Genomic DNA, 25272 nt, shown 5'->3' with positions numbered 1-25272 from the left:
TGTGTTGTATGAACCGCTACAAAATTATGACACTAAATAGTAAAAAAAAAGAATTGGGGGTGGGGCCCCCATACATGTAACTGAGGGATGAAAATTTTTTTTTTCGATGTACATACCCGTGTGGGGTATCAATGGAAAGGTCTTTTAAAATGATATAAAGTTTTCTAAAAAACATTTTTCTTAAAGTGAACGGTTTTTGAGATATCAGCTCTCAAAGTCGTAAAAAGTATGTCCCCCCCCCTCTATTTTTATAACTACGGGGTATAAAATTCTAAAAAAAATAGAGGTGATGCATGCTAATTAACTCTTTCAACGATTTTTGGTTTGATCAAAGTATCTCTTATAGTTTTTGAGATAGGTTGATTTAACTGTAATTTTGGTTAAGTTATTGGTTTATTATATTTGCTGCTACGGAACCCTTTGTGCGCGAGCCCGACTCGCACTTGGCCGGTTTTTTATATATTACGCAATTTACGCAAGTATTTTACTGAAGCTAAAGCTACTTACTAAAAAGTTTACTCAAAATCTGTGTGTTCTTTTTCCTGAACTAAAACTAGTACATATATAAAATCTAACTGCTAAAACAAATCAGTTCCGTACAACAAAGCTTTAAATTAGTCCATATAATTCTTACCAACCGCCTCAGTGAAACGATGGACCAATCTAAATTGGCAGTAATTTTGATAGCCCCAATAATGCAAGTGTTGTTTATTAAACGTCATAATTAATTACAAGTTTAACGTTTAAAATAATATTTGCAATGTCGGTTATTTCAATTACTGTCGACTTATCGTGCGACATAAAATTGTAAAAATGCCCTCATACTTTAAGTATCGGGTGAAGCCCGATGCACTCGGTCCAAAGCCGGCGCCTTACGGCCCAGCCACGACATCGGTCTAAGCGCGACAGCGGTGAGCGGCGGCCATACATTGGAGCGAGATGCAGCGATGGGACTTTTCATTCGCACGTATGGCTGCCGCTCACCGCTGCCGCGCTTAGACCAATGTCGTGGCTGGGCCGTTAGGCGCAGTCATACTTACATAAAAAGTGGCGCCCTCTTTAATATTGTACAATTTTAAGTCGCACATTATCTAGGTACAATTCTAATCGGTAGACCAATTTGGCAGCATTTGCAGCGCGTGAAGACCGTCCATTATATTATATTGTAACACTAAATTAACAACTAACCCGTTCGTAGCGTTCAGAACGCACTGAGCTCGTGTCTAACATGGCTCTGACTAACATCGATTTAGGTACAATTAACTTACAATAAGCACTTGTGTAATAAATACACGTATTTTTGTACTTATTTTGTGTTTTTTTTTTTGCTACTCCCAGAGGAACAATACTGTAGTACCTAGTTTAACAGGAAGGCGTACGTGATGGTCGTATAAAAATATAGTCCCTAAATAAGCCTACTACGCCGCGGTCCCGGGTTCGAATTCGAATCCCGGTAAGGGCATTTATTTGTGTGATGAGCACAGATATTTGTTCCTGAGTCATGGATGTTTTCTATGTATATAAGTATTTATATATTATATATATCGTTGTCTGAGTACCCACAATACAAGCCTTCTTGAGCTTACCGTGGGCCTCAGTCAATCTGTGTAAGAATGTCCTATAATATTTATTATTTATTTTTATTTTTTTTATTTAAGTTTTTTTTCTTCACCATAACCAAGGGTAAATCTGACCATAACATGTGTTACAGATGTAATGTGAAAATGGTTTCCTTCGTATTTTTCCGAAAACCGCGAAAACGTTCGTATTTGTCATAAAATAGCATGACACGTTCGTACGTTTCCGTAATAATACGAAGGCAAATCCTTTCGCACTACATCTGTGATATTATTAGTACTGCAGGCCGATTTTTGAGTCTCACGCGTTCGAATTCAGAAAATTGTCACTGAAAATAATAAGCAAGTCACCGTTTTCAACCAGTATTTTAGTGACGAAATTCCGTATGCGAGATTAAAAAATCGCCCCCCTGCTACTGGACAGAGATGTATCCATATCCAACAAAAAGTTACAAAACAGATTTCTATAACCGGATTTCTACTCTCAACTCCCTCTATGATTTTTCATCAGTTGTGACATCTAGTGTCAAGTAGCAGTAGAAGAACTATGCCTGGGAGTAGAGATGGGTAGTGAGTAAATACTCAGTATTTACTCAAAATACCCGTATTTACTCGTTTTTACTCAAATTGTTGGGTATAAAGCGACGACCGGTCTGACGCAGTCGGTAGTGACCCTGCCTGCTGCGCCGCGGTCCCGGGTTCGAATCCCGGTAAGGGCATTTATTTGTGTGATGAGCACAGATATTTGTTCCTGAGTCATGGATGTTTTCTATGTATATATTTATATATTATATGTATCGTTGTCTGAGTACCCACAACACAAGCCTTCTTGAGCTTACCGTGGGCCTCAGTCAATCTGTGTAAGAATGTCCTATAATATTTATTTATTTATTTATTTATAAACTATTTCGCGTGCTGAAATGGAAATACAAATAAGAAATATTGGTGTATTTTGTTATCGGCTACTAAGTTAAGTAATCAAATTTATATGAATTTTATTTTAAAGACGTGCTCTCCATACATGTAACTATTTTTCACAAAAATAAAATTCAGAAATTACCAGTGTGTCATACATCATCTGATAGGTCGTTAAAAATTAATTGAATGTTTCTAAAAAAGTTTTTTAATAATATGAACAGTTTTGGAATAAACCGATAATTAAGGCCGAAATAATGTTTATACCTTTATAACTTTCGAATTCGTTGTTGGAAAAATATCTAGAAACCGTCAAATTATTGCCCATATAATACAAAACACAAAACTAGTACTTTAAACGTCACCAGCTGCGCCATTTTTGAGTTTTCTTTAGAAAACCCTTAATAAAAGGTCGTAAGTACCACATTAACAATCACTTCCGAACGTCATGCCGTTATCTAGAACATCAATTTAATTTAAGTCTCATACTTTTACTGTAAATACCTGCTTTTTTAAAACAAAACTGCTAACTAAAAATTATCACTATTTTTTTCTCACAATGATTACCTCTTTTTCGACAAATTAAGACTCCCATAAGCTTCTAATAATATAAATCTCATATAAAAATGTCCACAAAGTTAAAATAAACACGATTAAGTACTTAAATCTCATTTTTTAAATTATTTTTAGGTAACAGTTTCTACTCACCCAAATGAGTAAATACGAGTATTTACTCGGTGCTTTGAGTAAATTACGGGTAAATACTCAGTATTTACTCACCCCTACCCATCTCTATGCCTGAGTATTGAGTAATTCCTAAAAAGTTCGTACATTTGGATCAATATTCGTAAGCTGATAGGATATAGTCCATGATCGTCCATGATGCTGAGCAATATCAGCATGTTTTCCAAAAGGTCCCAGGTAGTTTGTATGAAACATTCATTTTTGTAGTACATCTGGCCGTCCCTATCTCACTTACAAATAGTGTGATAGGGACGGCCAGGGCCGGATTAAGGGTAGAGCGAGTGGAGCGGCCGCTCTAGGCGCCACATGGTAAGGGGGCGCCAAAATCGAGAATGTGGAAAAATCCATACAAAAAAATTATAAGTACGTTGCGTGGGCGCGCACATATCATAAAATGACGAGAGGAGTCGGGAATGAATCCACTATTGAAAATCTAGATTTGTAATTCAGATTAAGTGGAAAGTTGCACCACATTGCCAACATATACCAACATTCATAAGAGCGCTGTTACTAGGGCGCCGTAAAAGGAGGATTCTAGCCCTTGACGAACCACATTGTTGTGCGGCGAACGACAAATTTACGTCGCTATCCAAATGCAAAAATATGAGTCTACCCGATAGTCCAAAGCGGAGTTCCTCATAAAGCCAAAGGCGCAAAACCTTTCAGAGAGGCGCAATTTTGTGAGTCACAGCAGATGGTGGAGCGAACTTCAAAACACTAAGATCACTTAGTGGCAAACTAACGAAATGGGCATCTCGACGGTGACGATCGAGTCCGCAGTTAATCTCTTAATTAACTCTTAGTATTATCAAGGGTATTATAGAAATAATAGTGATGGCGAAATATAAGGCCTAAAAGTCGGGAACATAGGCGCCCTGTGAAGTCAAAATACCCCAAAATATGTCAAAGCTCTGCAGAAAATAAAAGCTGGAAAGTTCGCGGATTCCCCGCTGGCGGGTTGAGTCTTAATAAATCGCGCTCGCTTCGCTCGCGCTTACTATTTATATGTTCTCTTTTAGTTAGGAAAAAATCCGAATCTGCTTTCCTGACTTAGCCACTACAGTGCTCCATTTTGTTTGTTATTTTATGTATTTACATATGATATCCACGTTCAGCCACACGTAACTATACTAGGGTGCGACTACGAAAATCCAACCATTTGTCCTTTTCGTACTCTGTATCTGTATGATGAAATCCATGGATTCTGTATTACGTTAATCTTCAAATTACGGCATTACTATGAAAAAAAATTCGCGCTCGCTACGCTCACGATTTATTTTCCTACGTATAGTGAAACCTTACCAAGGGGCGCCGAAACTCAAACTCGCTCTACCCTGATCGAGTTCACGGGCCGGCGCTGGGGACGGCATATGTTTTTATCATTTATTGCGCGACCATGCTTGTCTGCCAGATTTTTATACATTATCTGTTACCAAATAGGAAAGTCTCGTACAGACTACTTGGGACATTTTGGGAAACCTAGTGCATCTTGCTCAGAATCGTGCAAGCGAGACGTATAGAGACGTCCCGTTCACACAAAATTCCGTACTGAAACCGTAGTATATCTTTCAAATCAGTAAGTGTGAGGGAACGGGACGACACGATGATATTGCCAGTATTTATAGACGGTCAATCGACCTTGGCACTAAAAAAAAGGCGGCAAATGGCTCACTAAAGAGCATTGAATCATGATTGAATCATACGTCACTGGCCAAGCGTCTTCATAAAACCGTGATAAAACCTTCTTACAGTCTGACCAAAAAGAGTAGAAATTAAAAGTGACAACATTATAATGTCACCCCTTTCAAATCAATACGTGTGAGAAAACGGGACGGCACTACGATGTTGCCATTCTTTAGTTTCTACTCTTTTTGGTCAGTCTATAAAATGCTATAAATCGACGAACCATACTTCTATTAAAGAAAATGTAGGGGCGAAGTATGGGCGAAGGTTTAATTCTAAAAAAAATGAATTTTGCGCAATTTTTAGCACCGTCTATATTTTTTTTTACCAGGCTGTACTATTTTATTCTTTGGGTAATAAAATAAGTTTTTGAGAAATCTTAATGTTTCATGTTTCTGAACGAAGTGGCTGAATAAATTCATATCTTAGTCAATCTTTCTGGTTGTATTTAAAACTAAATCTATTCAGTTGTCAGTGCTAAGCTGCAGAGGACGCTTTTGTTAGTTTTTCGACCGGATATATTGTACTTGTTTAGAGCAAAATTGCAAGATAAAGTCAGTTACGTGTTTGTGAAAATTGTATAAATCTTTTTATATTTTTATTTCACACCATCTTTATACGAAACAGTGCACAACAGATTGAATTTCATAATAAGTTAGTTGACTGAAGCATTGTTAGACGAAGTCAAGCTTTTGTCTAAGTGTGGGTGGGTGTCAAATCTTGCAGTAGTGTGCGTGCAACAGAACTCGCTTGTCGCGTTGCGGTGCGTGTGCTATCTACAATTGACTTTCAACGCCTCGTAAGTTTGTGAATTTCATTTATTATTGTGTATTTAGTGTCCATAAGGATCAAGCAACTTTGTGCAATGAAATCGTGGCAATTAACGTGAAGAGGGACGGTAGGATCCGCCGTGATCATTCGATCGGATCGTGTCGATGCGTCACCTTTGTGTGCCATTTCGCGAGTTCCGTATTATTATTCTAGAATCTGAATACGTATGATCTAGACAAAGATGAGGTCTGTATATAATGCAGAAGAAAGAGGAAGCGCCGAGGGAGTGCTATGCATTCTAACCTCGCTGGGGCTGTAGAGCCCGTAGAGGAAGTGAGCGCTCGGCGGGCAGGCGTCGACGGCCGTCGGCGGCTCCCGTGATTGGTCGCGGGTGTTCCTTGTATATTGTATACGCTGTGATTCTTTGTGCTAATCGCGAATTGCCTCGACACCTATTTGTAATATTTCCTGATTTCCTAACCACTTCATGAAATAATTGATATAGATGGTTGTAGTGGGTAGTTGCATACTTACGTCAAGTTTACCTGTTGGTAATCATTTTCTGGTGCTAATGTCTGAAAATGATGATGAAAGCATTACCTAGATACACATAAAACTAAATAAATAAGCGTTGACTGATGGATTTAGCAGGTCTGTTTTGAATGATGTAGTCAGCTGATGCCTGGTTGGCTATACTCTTTCACTAACTTCACTACACATTTAATAAACACAGGTTAAACTTAATATTTTGTATAAATCAATATGTTAAACATTATAGTATGCTGCTTACATACACATATAAATCAATATGTTAAACATTATAGTATGCTGCTTACATGCACATATTGACCAGTCCACATCCAATACAAAATGAACACACCTATCAATCAAGACCGTGCAGTAAATATTTCAATAGGTTTATTGAGACTTATTTCATCCAGTAAAACATATTGAAAATGAACTGAATGACTCTCACAATTCTTCAAATTCATTACAATCATTAATCTAAACCCCATTGTACCCTGAGACTAGAAGCTATACCATAATTATTTACCTGTACATCAATTTATTTGCACTGCATTTTAACTGTAGTAGAATTTGTAAAGTAACAACATCATATTGTTGTTTTTTACACACATTGATTTCAAAGAGATATATGACACAAAAATGTTGCCACTTTTTAATTTTACTCTTTTTTGTCAAGCTGTAATCATACTCATACTCATATTTATTAATAATATCAATTACAGGTCAAGCGTACATATTATAATTACAATCTCAGAACAATTCGTAAATTTATATAGGTATACATTTATTTATTTATCCCTACACAACAAATATAGGGCATAAAATATTTATTTAGATCATTTTAATGAAACTATTGTGTCCGGTAGTATGTTCATTTGGCTGACAACAGATTCATTGGCATAAATTATAATCATAATCGAGGTATATTGTGTATGCAAGAAGAGTTGTGGGATTGTTGAAAATCAATCTATGCAAAAAACTGGTTGATATAAGAAAAGTCAGCCGGGTCATCTAGTTCACTGATCCTGGGAACTTAGTAATTTTATAATTAAAATGCATTCATTGTTTAGTAACATTTACCAAATCAGTTATTAAAAATGATTTTTTCTTAGATTTTTAAATTTAGGCGATACAAATACAACAAGGTTTGAATAGATTCTTTTTGTTCTGTGGGTGAGCTTCTTATAACTAAGTTATTAGAAATCAAAATCATCCATTCACAATGAAACAACACTTGGACCCCACACTATATTAGACAAATCAGTTGTCCGAAATAAAACTAATTTAAATGCATTGGTGTCAATCACTGAAATATAAAACAATCCTATAATGAGTAAAATCTGCTTACTAGGCCAAGTTTGAGGCTTAAATGTGTTTGTAGGTCAAGTTTATACTTTAAGGTCGTGGACTGGACGCACATGGCCGGCGGTATGCGGAATCGTCGCTTCTCGCCACTGCCTTTGACCAGAATAGAGTCTCAATTGAAAGAACGAAAAAATATCTCTTCTGTATTGCTCGAGATACTAGTCAAAGGACAAATTTTCATTTTTGTTTCATTCACTTTATTCCATTCAAGTCACTTGGCCCCACGCTTAATCTACTTGGTCAAAACGTATGTATACATAGAAATGACCGAACCACTTCTGGACAACGAAGGCATTAGCGGGCGGCGTCATCCGCATCCCAGCTCACCCACACCGCCGGTCGCAAGCGTCCAATCTACGGCCTTATATCTAACTTTTCGATATGGATCTCCCATTGATAATAATGATTCGTAAATTTTCGCCCACTAAACTGCCATTACATCCTTTAGATGCACACTATATTTTTTGCCACAAGGGTTTATTTAAACATTCAAAAGGTGGTTTTATTGGTGACCTGATATTCAAATGCAATAAAATTGTTTTCTATTGCTAAACAGTAAGTAGGCAGTGTTGACTGTATGTTGCATACATTAACAAACATATTTCCTGATCATACATATGCTAATACATTTGTAGCCTTGTGACTTAGCCACATAAAGACACCATACCCGTACATAGTTACTGATGAAGGATGTAGCCCTACTATGGAAATGAACACAATATTAGACTTATGAAAATATTAAACAATCATAATGAATGCAAATTACACTAAATCCATCAAAATTATTCTAAAAATTATGGAGGTGAGTGAGGACAGGTGATGTAGATAGCAGTGGCGTGGTGTGAAAATTTTCGTTGATAAAGCCGGAGGGGTTTTCGAGATCTGTTTTGTATGAACTTCTACAGATACTGGAGAATTTTAGGGAACCCGTAGGGAATCGAGTTGTATCGACGCCCCGCCACTGGTAGATAGAAGCAAAACGCAGTAATCGCTGTTATGAAACAATCTTTAATAGACATTGTTACAATAATACTCAGTACCTATGAAATCAAGTGAGTAAGCAACTAACCAGTATAATTAGTTGATTTTATTTGTGATTTCATGCGCATCGGGTTACGTTACATACTAAATAACCGTTTTAGCGATAGACCTACTTTTGGATTTATGTATGGATCATGCCGTATAGGTATTTATTAATATAATAGAATGGAATAGAATATTTTTTATTTAACATCAGTTTGGACAAATATAACAGACATAAATACAACACAGTCTAGATGTTAAATTGGGAGCCCACTCAGCATATTGCCACGGCATGCCGATACGCTGATTTTCAGTGGGTCCCGGACTTAATAAACTAAGCAAAGAGCTAAACCAAAATAGGCTTGTGTCGTTCACGAACTATGAACTGTTAGGAATAAAATCCCATCAATGACCGAAATGAACTGAATCTTTCCGTGGTCTGAGAATCGGTCTTTGCTCATTTAGTTCAGTATAGGATCGGCGAGCGCGAGCGGTTTGGATCGAGAACGAATGTGTGACTGCGCCGACCGAGAGCGAGAGCTACTTGGCAGAGCAACAAAAAAAGTCAAGTTTTCATATTAAACTTCGGTTACTTACAACCTTTCGGCCCGGAATGTTACTATCTGTGGACTATTTGTATAATTTTGACACTATTCGGTCCCATTCGTTCTGATCTTTCCGACTGCAGTGGTCGCTGGTCTGGCTGAACTAAATGAGCAAAAGACCTAAAAGAGCGAACTAGTTCATGGGAGCGATTGAACGAGATCGGAGCGCTCCGATCAACGAACGAAACGGCACAAGCCTAAACCAAAATAAGTGACAGCACAAATATCAAACAGATGCGGAATACCGCCACTGTACAAGTAAATTGACAGCAGACATAAGACGTAATATTAACTTAATTTCATAAAATGTATGATAGAAAGGACACTGAGACTGACTGAAATAGCATTACGCCTTCGTACGTTTCCGAAACAATACGAAGACAAATCTTTTCGCGCTACACGACACCTGTACACACGTTGATATACCCAATAATGTACGATGTGCACACAGCGGATGGACGGGGGGCAATTTAAACTTTAAAATAGTACAAACGCAAATAAATGGCAGATATGCCTGAAACATTGTGTAATTTAATCGTATTTATTTCATTTGAAGACATATAGCCGGTCAACTACATCTTGGCACTATAAATGGCGGTAAATTTGATAAATTTAAACCTCACCGGCCAATTGTCTTCATAAAACGCGTGACTTTGTAAACTTTGATGTTAGCTGTAGGCCTAGCACATGATGGCTGCGAGAGTATGTCGCCGCGAGATAGACTACCCGTCCTTATGTCATTAATACAGTTAGAAGAAGACGTGTCATCTATCTCGCGGCGACATACTCTCGCGGCCATCATGTGCTAGGCCTACTGTTAGTGGAATTATCGACGAGCCATAACACTTAAAAATTGATGGAAAATGTAAGGGTGAAGGTTCAATACTTATAGCAAATTTGAATTTTGCCTCATTTTTTAGTACGAAGATTTGGTTGTATCAACTTAATTTTAACATTTCATTATTTTGACTATTGGCAAACTCTAATTCGTCCCCGTCTAGCGGGTATATGGATGTGTCAGCCGTGCAGCGGTGCAGAGGCTGCGCCTCGGCGGGGCCGCGAATGTGGGTCAATGGTAGCGCTTCATCGAGCGCGGCCCTGCGACGCGGCCCCGCCAACTGGGTCGCGGGGCGGGACTGCAGGACACCCCTGCAACTTTACACTGCTGAATTATTAGTTTGTGTTAATTCTACTAATGTTTTTAGGGTTCCGTACCAGAACTCTTATGGTGCGACTCTGTCCCCTTTTAGAACTTAACATTGCTGAATTACTAGTTTGTGCTAATTCTGCTATTTTTTTAGGATTCCGTATCAAAACGGTGCGACGTCCATCTTTCTGTTTGTCACATACGATACGAAATATCTCGAGAACTATTTATGCTATCGATTTGAAATAGTTATTTATTCACTAGGTTCGCTCAATCTGTGCTTTCTATGTTAAATCTTATGCAGTCAGATTAGTTCGAACGGCCGCCGCTAACATTATATTTGACATGCCCATAAGATTATGTATATTCGTGACAAATTGACAATCGTCGCCACTCCTTCACGCACGTCAATAGCATTTACAATTTGGCAAGCTGTCGTAACGAAACTGTAAGGGTTAAGCAATTTTGGCCACGCCATGCAATTCTAAAAAGCAAGCCTGTAGGCATAGCACATGATTGAGTATGTCGCCGCGAGATAGATCACACATCTTCTTCTAGTTGTATTAATGACATAAGGACGGGTAGTCTATCTCGCGGCGACATACTCTCGCGACAATCATGTGCTAACCCTGCTGGCTCTGTCTCTGTCGTGCCAATACGGACGAGCGATATATATAGAGAGAGAGAGAGAGAGCTACTATACGCTACGAAGCGTAATCGATTGTATCGGTGAGTAGTTAGTACCCCGTAGAGTATAGTTTCAGTTATATTGCGCGGGTTCGGAATTTACCTAAATATCAGCTATAAAAATAAAGTTCCGTTAAAGAGAAAACCGCTTAGACCAACCTGGGGGGTTACCATGACGTGCTAAACCGTTCAGTTTAGGTTGAGAGAGAGGGACGGAGCTATGTAACTGCTATAGCTGTGTCCCTTTCTCTCAACCTAAACTGAACGTCTTTAGTATGTCATGGTAACCCCCCTGGTCTGTGGTTATTCAAAAAGTTTTTAGCTAGAATATGAGGCAACTGCTCTTCGAAATATATTTTACTACAGATTATAGTAACTATTTATCTGTACGTATAATATACAATTTATGTCCGAAAATTAAATTTATAGTTCTCAATCAGAAGTGAAAAGGCTAGTCATAACTCATACCATTAAGGATTGTTTTAAAGGGACAAATAGCTTTTGATTAGATGACAATTGATAGTGAACTGTAGACCAAAACATATAAGAATGATAGTAGAAACAGTAGATTACATAAAAAAACGTATATTGTATTGATGTAAAGCGAAATATAGCAGTAACGTACACAAATAAATAGTTTTAAGGTTTATGATGGTAGTTAGCAACTATTTTATTGAGTGTAGAGTTAAAAGCCGAGTAGAGCTGTACAGAAAATTAAAAATTCAATTAAAAAAAAGTAAACATCAGATTAAAAGATGAGTACTCTGGATGAGTTTAAAAAAATAAAAATCAGTTGGGGTGTCTGGGGTTTTGAGTGATACCGGAAACACGTTGTATAGTTGCCATGTGCCTCTCTTGACCTTCTTAACTGTAACCGCGTTGTGTTGGCATTTCGTCGACTCATTTGCGCGTTACTGTCTTGCAATAAAATGTTCGTGAGAAAGTGCTTTTTTGGTGAAAGTTGGAACTAATATGTTGCCACTGCTCTTCGTTTTGGGCATTAAATGGGTTAATTCCAATTCGGAGAACATCTTTTACAAGCTCTTTCGTTAGTGTTGTTTTTGCGCTTTATGGGCGTCCAATAACTAGCCATATTCATATTATCGTCGCTATTTCGGATTATAGTTTTTTCCCCGCGGTTTAGCCTCGTAACATAATCAAAACGTTCTTCGCTTAGGTCGAACTGATAAAATGTGCAACTAGGACAAGAATAATAGTTTTATTTGTTTTATAAGGGGGCAAAGTTCTTGTTTAACCGCACGTGTCAATATTGATACCCGAGCAAGCGAAAGATTCAAATATTGAACCGCGAGCGTAGCGAGTGGTTCAAAAAGTGGAATCTTGAGCGTCGCGAGGGTTTCAAGGCACGAAGGTTAAACAAACTTTGCCACCGAGTGAAACACAAAATTTTTCACCACACCAACAGGAACAAAATACTCACTATAAAACATCAACCTAAATCAAATCCATTTGTTAATTCAATATTTTTATGATTCAAAATCAATTCATAGGTAAATTCTACCAGCCAGCTTAAGACATCAAGTTAAAATTTGTATGAAATGAATTTGCACTCTTGTGGATAAAATGCAATTTTGCTATCTGTTTTCGAATAGCAAAGTAAGCCTTTACCCGTTAGTGTGGTGAAAAATTTAAGTGCTATGCGTTAGCCAGCAAATGACAAAAAACTGGAGCGCTTTTTTAGATCATACGGTTGCCAAAAAATATCTTTAGCAATCTTAAACCATTTGCACCTCTTTCTAGTAAGTATACTTATTCATCAATTTAAACTTGATGTTTCTGACTTTGGTTTGACAGAAAAAAAAGGATAGTTTAAACACATTTTAGTGTGACCTATAATTTGGGTAGATAGCTGCAAATGCTGCAATGTTGTCTATTGTGAGTAAATAATAACCTAACCACAAAAAAAATTTTGAAAAAACCCCCGACCGCGACATAGTGGACCGATTTTCATGAAACATGGCTAAGAACACTCCCGACTAATTCAGATTTAAACAAAAAAAAAAAAAAAACGAAATCTAAATCTGTTCATCCGTTCGGCAGCTACGATGCCACAGACAGCCACGTCAAACTTATCACCCCGTCGTCGCCGTTATTAACACCTCGTCGTTTTTGCGTCGGGGCCTCGGGGGTTAAATAGATAGCTTATATCTATCTTTTCATTGCATCTAAATGCCAAATATTATATTAATTACATCCAAGCAATTGAAACAATGCGGAAACACTGTGTTTTGCACGAAATATTGTTTCAGAATTGAATTAGGACAAACCAGTTAATTTACATTGCAGAACCTGTGTTAACAGCTTTTTCCTCATTTTAGATTCAAACGTGTTTGTATTTTTAAAACTGCAGATTCGAGAACTATAGAGACCATATTTGTATATACATACAGTATTCATATAATCGAAGTAAAAAAATAAAAATACGGAACGGGATTATATACTTAAATACGAGGATAGTACGATATATCTATTATTCATCTTTTTCCTTTGTTTCTTAAAGTTACTTTGACGTACGACGTACTGTCATGGATGTACGGTACGCTGTCTTGGAAAATATCAAAAAACACCTAGTAGGTACCATCGACAACACTGTTAGCTGTAAATTTGTAATCCTTACTACAAGGGCATAAATTTTACCGATGGTTAGTTAAGTTAGTGTTGCTGTTAGTATACAACTTACATGGGCAACGTACAGTCATACAGTGTCTCACGCAGTTATGTGCAAGTTGCGGAAACTTTCCAAAAATTTTTAAATTTCTTGAAAAATTTCACGAAAAATAAAGGGAATTTAAATTTATGAAATGGAAAGTTTCCATCCATACAATTGTCCATAAAAAGTAGGTACCAATGTAAAGTTTCCGAAGTTTTCCTATGTGAAAATTTCAGAATTTTGGAAACTTTCCGTCAGCCTGTCACCAGTAAAATGTACATCTGATTTCTTAGCTAACCATTCACACAGTGTTGCCAGATTATAATTCTGTAAATCTGTAGGCTGCGGCCAAAATTTCCGTAGAATTCCGTAGATTGCAATTTAAAAAATCCGTAGTTCTACAGACTTTTCTTTTAAGTTTTTATGGCCGATTCCGTCTCTTGAAAAAGCGGAAAATTAAAAAAAATAGGATAATTAAAAAACACGACATTCACATTTCCCGTGGGTAATAGTAAGATGTTCTGCGCTGACGCAACACACCTCGCATAGCGTGAACTTGGCCTTAACGAATCACTCCGTGTATTGTCAATTAGATAAACATACACACTTATTTCACTCCTATTCGGTCTATTTATAACTCTGTTTATTGGTCGCTCCGCGCTTGGTCTGCATTTGTCGCGTGAATGAAGCGAAACATCTGGAGGCTTCAGGAGCGCTGTAAGACTCACTCGCGACTTTGTGATTCATTAAGACTTTTTAACTTCTAATTGAAGGTGAATTACAAGCACACGTAAGCATGAAATACTTGAAGCAGTAAAATAATTACTAGTAGATACAAATCTGTTAGTATGCAATATATTTAGGGTTTAGGCACTTTCTTCGGTCGTGGATAAATTAAATCCCCTCTCGTTTCGAACTTCCTCTTCGCACGTGTATTTAGACGTTTTTCAGTATACACTTTGAAGTTTCGAGGTCTCGACATTCCTAGGAGAAAATATTTATTACACGAACAAAATGAATTTGGATAAATGAATTTTTAAATAATTTAAAATCATTGCAAAGCATCAAAGTCTATACTCAGAACCACAAAATAGATTCCACAAAATTTACCAATATGCGTTCAAACAGTAAATTTTTAGAAATGTACGGTGATTAATTGGTACCTGGAATTACAGGCAAAAACAAACTTATGCGAATGACAGGTTAAAAATTACCTGCACTGGGAAGGCAGGGAAACACAAGGGAAGGGAGTCTATTGTTTGATTAACTGTGTGCGGATCATTTTATTTTAGGGGTTCAATTGTTTCTTAAGATCCATTTATGACTAAGTCTATTTCTATTCGGTTCGAATTACAAAAAAAAATTCTAAGGTAGGTAAATTTTATGTTTTTCCTACTCAGAATCACGATCCCTTTCGATCTAGGACAAAAAACAAGAGACAAAAAAATGGTTCCAAAAGTTTCTATTATTTTGCATATTTCCCACTTTGGAACAGCTGTACAAAGTGTTTGAAAAATGGTAATGAAATGGAAAAATTTAGTTTGGGACACTTTTTTTACCTAGTAGGATCGATGGGCTCGTGATTCTGAGTAGGAAAAACATTAAATTTACCTATTTAAGAAAAAAGTTTTTGAATCTTTTTTCGCGAAAATGCCCTGATAGAATTTCAAAAGGTACACGACACGTTATACCCAAAACGATACGAACGATATTTATCTGAACGTCTTACTCGCCTTGTTCTCATATTGATTAACTTTACCCAAAGTCATTTGTACGAAACGAGGGCAATGGTAGCAACAAATTTAGGCTAGACTCAATGAGAGGCGTCTATCGGGTGTCCCGAGACGAACTAGGGAGGGTGGCGAAGGGCGATTGCCCTCGCCTACGGCCCATTGTCCCGACGTGGGTATTGACCTACACGGGCTACACGTATTGCTCGCTACACTCATCGCGGCTAAAAACAGATACCTATTTGATTGTGTCGATCGCTTGAGCGGAAGCTGCGGAGATACATCCGTTTTATCTGTTTATTTGTGTATATTCCACAAGGAAATGCATTAATCTCTGTAGATGTATAAAATTAGGACAAATCCTTGTACTGATTTCTGTTTTACCAGTTACTAAATTATTCAGAAAGTTACCAACAACTTCCTTCTGAACTTCGTTTCGCTAGCCGGGTTTCCCATGCTAACTTTTCTCGGAAAGAAGTAGAATTCGGCATAGTGGGCTTCGGTCACGTGGCGGCGCGTACGGTTAGCGACGCAAGTTTCAATCCTGTAGATGACATGACAGTAAACATTTTAGATTTTTGCTCAGTCTTAAAAAAAAATCATTTAGGGCCCATTTAGACGGTTCGAGAACTCGCATACGAGTTTTATTACATTGCGGTATTTGAAGGCTGTGCAAAATTGTATGTAACCTCAACAGCCCGCAATGTAACTAAAATCGCATGCGAGTTCGCACTCTGTCTAAATCAGGCAGCCTAAATCTTTGCATTTTTACTATTTTTACCGCATCGGTTAAATTTCGATTTTAATTTTGTTGCGAAAATCGTTATCAAATCGGCAAACGTTAGGTGTCACATTGAATAAAAAGCAGTCGCGACGAAGCGACGAGCGATTAACGAATATCTGTGTGCGGCGGGGTCGTCGACCTCCGGCAGCGGCGCGCCCGGCGGCTCCGCCCGGGACCTGACCCTATGGGGATGCTCCGAGGGGTCGCCGACACCGCTTTTGCACCGATATGTCAATACTCCGCGTCGAGCGGGCCTCGTAAAGAATCATTTCGGCGAGCCATGACGGTCGACGGAGGCGGCGACCTTGCAGCGGCCGCGTCAAGGTCCCCGCGGGCGACGACCCCGCGCCGCGCCCGCCGCGCTCGCGCGCTGACGCGCTTCCAAATCCATCTGCGTGGCAACGCCGGCCACTTATGATTTTGAAAATGCAGGTCTGGGAGAGCACTAGGGCTAGACGACGGGCGTCAGCTGTGCCGGCGCGGGCGTCGACCGCGGCTCACCTGCGCCCGCCGACCGTCTGCTCCCGGTCGCTGCTCGATACATGCGCCGACTCCAAACTAGTTTGCGAACGCCAATCGCACCGATCGAGGCTCATTCACGACACTTACCGATCTCATCTCCACACGCGAACCAGACTAAACTTCACGAATGCGACTACATACTTTAAACCTCTGTATGATTGGACGGGTCTGACGCCTGTTTCTGCACACTCGGACGCAAATTGGTGTAGCGCCGGAGTCGCGCGCTAAACACATTTGGTTAATGCTAAGTTATAGACGTCAAAAAAATTAAAGCCAGTGCCAAAAGTATCATCCAGCCAGCATGACGTCACGGCGTTATATTTAGTGAGTGTAAGCCTTACGTAAAGTGCGTGTATTGTGTTATTTATCGACCGGCAGGGGTCGTCGGTCTACTGATCAGGTGGAGCGGCCATTCCATTAGTTCTACACAAAGGAAATTCACTGAATCCTTACACTGATGACACATGTAGGCGTTATAGACGGCGAGAAGCGACACGTGTAGCACTTAGACTTGCTTATTCCTCGGGAAAATGACATTGTTTGCGTTTAAGAGGCGACGTAATGGGTACATTACATACGTACAGACAGTAGTTTGGTTTGTATGGTATTCTTGGTCTTATGCAGCGCATTCAATTCATTGTGTTAATTTGGGTAGTTGTCTATGACAGTAACGTTTCAGTAGATAAAATTCATGTAGCGTAATGTAATGATAGACTTTTTGAAACAATTGTTTACTTTTTACCTTACAAGGAAAAGCGAACCAGGCGGACAATAGGGTAGGTATATCACACCAGTGTGCTACGCTCGCTGCTTACTGTTACAAACTTTAGGAAGGAACTTTTCTAAAGATGTTTTGAAAAACGTGCAGTTGTTGCGTGGTTTGTTTTTGTTTCATTCTCTTATTTATTATATGTATACGTAGTATCGTGCATTGATAATGTATGTTAAATACGTATACATACATACTTGCAAAATAAACGTGTTTGCTGCTGCGTCATGCTTAATTTTACGAGATTATATTTTAGACTATAAATATATTGGCCAGCGGCTTATTGAGTTTGGGAAAAACGATTATTATGAACCTTTTATTTGTATTCTAACATATTTGTACATTAAACTGCTATGGACAAACCGAGATTATGCACATACCTATGATTTATGCTTACTCAACGTTAGCGAATAAGAATGCCTGAAGTTAATAAGACGTAATTTCTTACGAACGTAATTTAGAATACTCGTTTATCTATCTAAATTTTTTTAGATGAATTCTTTCACGTAAAAGACACTTGGCATAATGGCTATGATTGCAATATTTGCAATTTTTCTCACAGTTTATAGAAAATATATTGTTTATGACGTGGATGGATTGTCATTATATTATGTGCCTATCTCTACATCTCACTATTAGAACGAAAATTATAGTATACCAGACTTGCGTTCTAAGCATACTTTTGTACGGAGCAGAAACCTGGACGACGTATGCAAAACAGGAGCGACGCCTTAACACTTTTCACATGCGCTGTCTACGCAACATTTTTGGCATAACTTGGCAGGACAAAGTGACAAACCGAAAGGTTCTTGAAAAAGCGCAGCTGCCCAGTCTTACCGCTCTTCTCAAACAGAGACGCTTGCGGTGGCTGGGGCATGTGCACCGAATGGAGCCCTCCAGAATACCTCGACGTGTCTTGCTAGGTGCAGTCGCGTATGCTAAAAGGAACGTTGGAAGACCGATGCTACGCTTCAAAGACTGTGTTAAGCGAGACATGTCTGCATTTCAAATCGACCATCAAGCCTGGGAAACCTTAGCTGAAGACCGAGGTCAATGGCGAAAGCGTGTTGTGGAGGGGAGAGGGCTATGCGACGAAGCCTGGTTTAATGCTTTAGATAGTAAAAGGTGTCGCAGAAAGCAAACCGAGACTAGAACCTCAGGTGGTATGAGTTTCCTCTGCCAAAAATGTGGCAGGTCGTGCCGCTCGCGAATCGGCCTCCACAGTCACCAAACCCGTTGTCGAAGCAGCAATGTGTAAATCGTCTGCAATAGACGCAAAGGCCTGTGATGATGATGTGCCTAAAAACCTATTTTATTGTGTTTGTGTAAAATCGTTTCGTGATGAAGATCCTTTATTTTATTTATTAAATTTTCCATGTAGGTCAGAGTTAGGTCATGCCCACAAAAACATGTTATGCTACATTTTGATTTTTGAATTATTTTCCAATACTGATAGCAAGTAGGTACAACTGTAAACAGCTTACTGCAAATAATATTAGAAATCTACCAGTACCAATATAGCTGCAGGATATATTTAATGTTCCAGGATGTGTTGTATGTTACCGATAAAGCGTTCGCTGTGTAAAGGCCCATTTAGATGGTACGAGTTTCTCGCCTCCAACGTACGATTATCGAAGTACAAGAAAAAATATCGTATCATGTAAACTATGCGTACGATATCGCACGAGAGGAGGCGATAATCGCCTCGCCTTTGATGTTTGTATGTCTCCTAAATGTTCGTATGCAAAGTTCGATACACCTCTGATTCGTCTGTTGACTGTGGTTAATACAACTAGTCCTAAAAGTAACATATCTGTTTGCAGGCAGTTCGCGGAGGCGTGGTGGTACCCGTTCGCATCGGACCGGGGCTGCAGGGTGAGGGGTGCGGCGGCACAGCGCGCGGACTCACGGCCGACAAGACGGACAGCGCGCGGCAGCCGGGGCCCGTGCTGCGAGCCTCGGGGAGGACGCCCGTCCCCCTGAACAGGCGCCGCTGGGTCCCGCCCTCCACTCTCAGGGAACACGATGTGCCCGACGGAGATGCCAAACACGACACCATATTCCGAAAGGTGAGGCCCTGTTTTTTTTTGTGGTGGCATTGTGCACAAGTCTGCTGAGCAAGGACCCCGCTAAGGATACGGATGAGCCTTGCTCATGTGCATATCTGCTGCCATTAGTCTTCCCTTAGTCGCCTTATACGACACCCACGGGGCGAAAAGGATTAGTGGATTCTGTTCTGATGCCGGCACCACACGGCACGGTGAGGCTCTGTTGCTGTTGTACGCCAGAGCTCATGACCAACGCTGTAACTAGCCACTAACAAGTACAAACCCAGTTGGCGGTGTCGAAAGCAGCTGGGACAAGAAAATTATGCGTTAATGAATGCCTAAATACATTTGACGTTTACAGTTACACCAGCACAATTCTGCCGTGGAAGTTTGGTCGTTCCATACACCGCATCGCGTGATCATAAGTATATTGTATAGCGTGAACGAATTTGCGCGACATAAATAACGTCGTGTAGCTTCACCCTTACTTTCAACAAAAATTAACTGTCATGCCGATAATCATTGCCCGCGTCAAATCTAACAATATCTTAAGAGGGCTTTCGTGTGAAAAACAGTGAAATCGCAAGCGAGCGCTTGATCATACCGTGTGTGGTATCAAATTAAAGGGCTTTGCGAGTAGTTTACAAATATATATCACATTATAGGACTTTTACTACTTGGTCTAACAAAATATGAGAAAATGTCCAAAAGTGGTAATAATTGTACCGGTGAAGGCTCGTTTTCAAAAAATTACCAAAAATAAATAATAGCAATTTATAATCACTAAGGCATAACAGCAATTTAAGTAAACGTTGCAGATTAATTAAGTACAGAAATTACTTCGATGTGATGTAGATTTTCAAAGAAATTGTCACTTAATTTTAGGTAATTTCTGAAAAAAATTGAATTCGTCATAGCCTCGTTTATTCTTTTTCAAAACCTTATAATAAAAATGTAGTCTGAGAAGATTGTAGTACAGGATATACGAATTATAAATTTACCTGTTTTAGTATTCAAAATTGTCCAAATTTTACAAATAAGATCGACTAATTCAGCTCTATACGTGAGTTTTTAAACGTGCATTAGAGAAAAATTCATAATTAATTTAGTGAGTTAGTTTTCAAAAATCCAGTCTTATAAAAATCAAGATAATAAGATGCTCTAACTGAAACTTGAATTAACGAAATCTATTGGATAGCGGGAAGTGTAGTATTTCACCGACAAAAACTATCAATTTTACATTCTTTTGACGTTTTTTTGAAAGCACCCTTAACGAGTTGCGGCGGGTGGCGCAACATTTTAACGGAAAATTAAACCAATGAGAAAACTCGGCGCTTTGTTTTGATATATTAAGGAAGGTTGATGTTATCGTTCATTTCATAACCTGCGCAGGGTCATCGCAATCGGTCACCGATAAGCCTCACTTTTCGCGAATTGTTTGTAAACTTCACTATTTGCCACTTCAGTTGAAGGGCAATTTGTTTTACTAATCCATATCCAGACTAATATTATAAATGGGAAAGTGTGTGTGTCTGTTTGTCCGTCTTTCACGGCAGAACGGAGCCACGAATTGACTTGATTTTTTAAGTGGAGATAGCTGAAGGGATGGAGAGTGATCTAGGCTATTTTAGTCTCTTTCTAAACCCTCCACTTGCCTAAAATGGGGGGTGGAAGTTTGTATGGAGTATTCCCCAATTTTCTAATTTAACGTGAGCGATGCCGCGGGCAAAAGGTAGTCCTAAATAAACGAAGCAATATCTAGCTGTATGTTTGTAGCCTGCATGGCTTCTATAGCCTTTTGGACCGAGGTTTATTTAACTAAATTGATCATGAAATTTAATAAAATATAGCATACGATATGTGAGATTTGTACAACCTATTAGTTGATCAGACGGAATCGCGGTTTCAACGGGGGTGGCGCTCAAGGTATGCAACCGCGGGTGGTCGTAAGCTCCTTCTCTGTTTAGGCCGTGGCCTGGGCTGGACGCAAGCTGTAAGCCAAGTCCGTTTATTTTATTTCAAAAACAAATTACACAGTATTACAGTGAGACACCAAGGCGCTGTGCAATGCATAAAACATCATACTATATTGTACACATTCATGCCGTAAAACATTCGTGCTCGTGAAGATATTATATTTGGTTGAGCAAAATGTGAATGACTTTGATTATCCGCCCGTGCTGCTTTCGTCCAGTCCACAATACACGATCCTAGAAAATGGATTATTTTATTATAAACATCATAGCCTTTCTCTGTTTATCTTTTTCTTTCTCTAATTGTATTGTATATTAAACTGCGTCGTGTTTTTTCATTAAAATTATTTTGATTGGTTGCAGGTCCGCGGTATCCTCAACAAACTCACACCGGAAAAGTTCCAAAAGCTGAGCGATGACCTGCTCGGCTTGGAGCTCGACTCGGATAAGGTATGTTGGTAAAAAAAAAAACTATACGGCTTGGAAACTAAAAAGGAAAAAATGGCCTTAGAACTACGGAAGTTTTTCGCTATTTTATCTAGGCTTAATAAACTGAAACGGCTTACGTTGTGACATAATTACCGCATGTTGGGTGTATTATAGCGATTGACTCGAAAAGTAAAATTGCCAGATGGTTTCATTTATTTCCAGACGAATTTCGTCTGTGATACTTTAGTGTGTTGTACTTGTCATTTGGCCCATATTCTTTTAATTTTGAAATTCAAGGACAAAAATGTAACAAATATTCGGAAACGAAATGTGTTGTATCAATATGATCGAGTATTATGAGAGTTATTCTTTAAAATTTCACAGTGCAGCCATCTCTTGACATAGGCTTAAAACTTTTGAACCTCAGTTTTGACAATTTGGCTCATATTTTAGCTTGAAATGTGTTAAAATGTCAAATATTAATATTAGCGCCATCTAGCCGAGCGTCCCCTAAAGGTGTATCGCCATCTAGGCCACCGTACCTTTTTCTGTATGGTGCTGAGATACGTTTTTTTCTTAGACTTTATCTGTCTATACGGAGTTATATATGTCTTTGATATAATGCTATTCGCCTACTAACTCTGCACGTCATACAAGTGCTGCAGCTGACAGCACCAAAATACAAAATACAAAATCATTTATTCAGCAAATAGGCCACGGGGGCACTTTTACATGTCAACATTACAGAGTATTCATTAAAGTTAAACAAATGAAATTAATAGAAATATTAACTAAAAATATTAATCATAAGCAAAGTAGCTATACACTGATATAGAATTAGAGATGTATAAAGTCTCTAAATGTCATATTATTACTAACTATAATCAATACATAAAGAAAGTGCAAACAGATACAAAGATAAAAGAAATCTATAATACTTCAATAGTTGTAAAAGACTGAATATTACAAGTAAAAATATTATACTTAATCAAATAATCCATGGAGATGTATAGCGTCTCCAAGAGTCAAATTTTATAAAATTAAAATATTTAAAAGTAAAAACCTTTGTCAAATAATACAAAAAAAATAAAAAATACAGAAAATGAACAGCTAAATTACACATTTCAAGAGATGTACAAGTCTCTAGTTGTCAATCATTAAAGAACAAATCAAGTTTACAAATAAGGGCCAATCAAGGTTACAAATTAAGTTTAAAAATATAATCAAAATCTCAGAGATGTATAAGGTCTCTAAGTGTCCAAAAAACTAACATTAACTTAATCAAACGACAACAAGGTCATTAAAGTAAGGAGTCTATTTTAAAATAAAATATAATCAAAATCTCAGAGATGTATAAAGTCTCTAAGTGTCCAAAAGCTAAAATTAACTAAATTAAACGACAACGTGATGGTCTCTAGTGTCATCCTTAAGACATTACTTACTTAAGTTTAATTCTTACAAGAACCGAATGTAGTGTCTCGCAATCCGCTCAAAAGTAAAGTTAAATAATCTAACAAAACATGTGGCCCAGGTAAGCTTGAACAGACCAGTCTCCACAAACAGCACCCGTTCACGAGTATGACGCGTATCTCAGCCATCGCCTCCCTCAACCTCCATTCGGGAAGGTGGCGACCCGATCAACACGCCACCGTAAGCAAAGACTTTTAAGCGAGCATGACATGTTCAAGCTAACAGCAAATTGACAAAAGAAAAATCGACACAGTGAAACACGACATTAAGCTTGTAGGTGACATTAAAGAGGGCAACAATGCCTAGTATAGCTATACATAACTAATTACATGCTCAACGTGACTTAGAGATGTAAAGGTCTCTAAGGGTCAGTGTACTATCATACTTTAAATAAATTTTATATAACTACGCTATATAATGAAAACAAAAATCTTAGAGGTGTATAAGGTCTCTAAGCGTCCTACTAACATAACTAATGATACAATACAATCACATGAGAAAAATTACGCTGTGTCATTTTTACTGGATACTAGTACGGTTGTATTACAAACTTCTGCTACCATAATCAAGCTACTGGCTTAAAGGCATTTTTATCATTTATAAAATCATTTACCGTATAGTAAGCTTTACCTAGCAAACAGCGCTTAACATGTGACTTAAATTTGCCGAGTGGCAAGTTCACTACATCAATGGGGATTTTGTTATAAAAACGTGTACAGTTCCCAACGAAAGACGTACTAACCTTACGGAGACGGTGGAAGGGCACGGCAAGTTTATGTTTGTTTCTAGTGTTATAGTTATGGATATCACTGTTAAGCTTGTATTCATGGATGTTTTTCCTAGCATACATAATATTCTCAAGTATGTACTGAGAGGCAACGGTAAGAATGTTCACCTCTTTGAATTTCTCTCTTAGGGAAGCTCGAGCGCCCAGTCCATATATGGAACGTACAGCTCGCTTTTGCAGCACAAATATCGTCTGAATATCTGCGGCTTTACCCCATAACAGAATTCCATACGACATAACACTATGGAAGTAACCAAAGTATACCAGCCTGGCCGTCTCTACGTTTGTTAGCTGTCTGATTCTCCTTACTGCGTAGGCAGCTGAACTAAGTTTGTTAGCTAAAGTAGCAATATGTGCGTGCCATTGCAGTTTTGAGTCTAAAGTGACTCCCAGGAAAACAGTTTGGTCTTCAAACTCCAGCGTATCACCTTTTATTTGGATTTTGCTGTTATTTATCTGCTTGACGTTAGGTAACGCAAACTTGATGCATTTGGTTTTCTTGGCGTTCAAAAGTAGATTGTTTGCCGTAAACCAGTTAACTATAGTTGATAGGGCATCATTAATACTGTCGAAGCTATTTTCCTTCCTGTCCACTTTGAATATAAGAGAAGTGTCATCCGCAAATAACACTATATCATGTCTGCCTTTAACAAGAGTGGGTAGGTCATTAATATATACTAAAAAGAGGAAGGGACCAAGAATTGAACCTTGAGGCACTCCGAGGGCTACCGGGACCCCGCCGAATGAGTTCCATTAATAACTACTCTCTGAGTCCTATCCGACAGATATGATGAGACTAAGTCGAGGGCACCGGCTTTTATCCCGTAGTGGCTTAATTTTCGTTTTAAATTTTCGTGATCTACGCAATCAAATGCCTTGGACAGATCACAGAAAATTCCAACAGCATCTTGAGCTTTTTCCCAAGCGTCAAAGATGTGCTTTAGGAGTACCGCACCAGCGTCAGTGGTTGATCGACCTTTGGTAAAACCAAATTGATTGCTATCAAGCAGTTTATTTCTGTTGAAATGCGACAGCAGTTGATTT

General features: G+C 38.6%; 1 protein-coding gene across 2 annotated transcripts in view; it reads left to right on the top strand.

Annotated features, from left to right (window-relative positions):
- The first annotated feature begins 19344 nt into the window (after positions 1 to 19344).
- The window catches only part of LOC125228542 (eukaryotic translation initiation factor 4 gamma 2), a 29100-nt gene continuing 23172 nt past the window's right edge, over positions 19345 to 25272 (top strand). Inside the window, exons 1-2 of one of the 2 annotated variants that reach the window (XM_048133144.1) lie at positions 19345 to 19590; positions 21906 to 21992. The gene's annotated coding sequence lies outside the window, so the exon portion shown is untranslated. Of the gene's footprint in view, positions 19591 to 21905; positions 21993 to 25272 lie in introns of those variants that run through there. The other variant, XM_048133143.1, reaches the window with a different exon arrangement.

Source organism: Leguminivora glycinivorella, chromosome 8 (genome assembly GCF_023078275.1).
Source record: "Leguminivora glycinivorella isolate SPB_JAAS2020 chromosome 8, LegGlyc_1.1, whole genome shotgun sequence".
In the NCBI taxonomy this organism is placed as follows: Eukaryota; Metazoa; Arthropoda; class Insecta; order Lepidoptera; family Tortricidae; genus Leguminivora; species Leguminivora glycinivorella.
Note: the sequence above shows the minus strand (reverse complement) of the source record. Positions and strands in the feature narration are given on the sequence as shown.